Below are 866 nucleotides of genomic sequence, written 5' to 3'. Positions count from 1 at the left end.
CATGGACAGCTCACTGTGATGTTATATAGAAACACACTTCAGCACCATGGACAGCTCACTGTGTTATATAGAAACACACTTCAGCACCATGGACAGCTCACTGTGTTATATAGAAACACACTTCAGCACCATGGACAGCTCACTGTGTTGTTATATAGAAACACACTTCAGCACCATGGACAGCTCACTGTGATGTTATAATAGAAACACACTTCGGCACCATGGACAGCTCACTGTGATGTTATAATAGAAACACACTTCAGCACCATGGACAGCTCACTGTGTTATATAGAAACACACTTCAGCACCATGGACAGCTCACTGTGTTGTTATATAGAAACACACTTCAGCACCATGGACAGCTCACTGTGTTGTTATATAGAAACACACTTCAGCACCATGGACAGCTCACTGTGTTATATAGAAACACACTTCAGCACCATGGACAGCTCACTGTGTTGTTATATAGAAACACACTTCAGCACCATGGACAGCTCACTGTGTTGTTATATAGAAACACACTTCAGCACCATGGACAGCTCACTGTGTTATATAGAAACACACTTCAGCACCATGGACAGCTCACTGTGTTATATAGAAACACACTTCAGCACCATGGACAGCTCACTGTGTTGTTATATAGAAACACACTTCAGCACCATGGACAGCTCACTGTGTTATATAGAAACACACTTCAGCACCATGGACAGCTCACTGTGTTGTTATATAGAAACACACTTCAGCACCAATGGACAGCTCACCGTGTTGTTGTATAGAAACACACTTCAGCACCATGGACAGCTCACTGTGTTGTTAGATCAGCTATTGTAGCTATTCCTGAATTGACATCCCAAATGGTTTTTTTT

This window comes from Protomyctophum bolini (assembly GCF_963924005.1).
Source record: "Protomyctophum bolini genome assembly, chromosome: 17".
NCBI lineage: Eukaryota > Metazoa > Chordata > Actinopteri > Myctophiformes > Myctophidae > Protomyctophum > Protomyctophum bolini.
The sequence above is the reverse complement of the archived record's forward strand: the minus strand, read 5'-3'. Positions refer to the sequence as shown.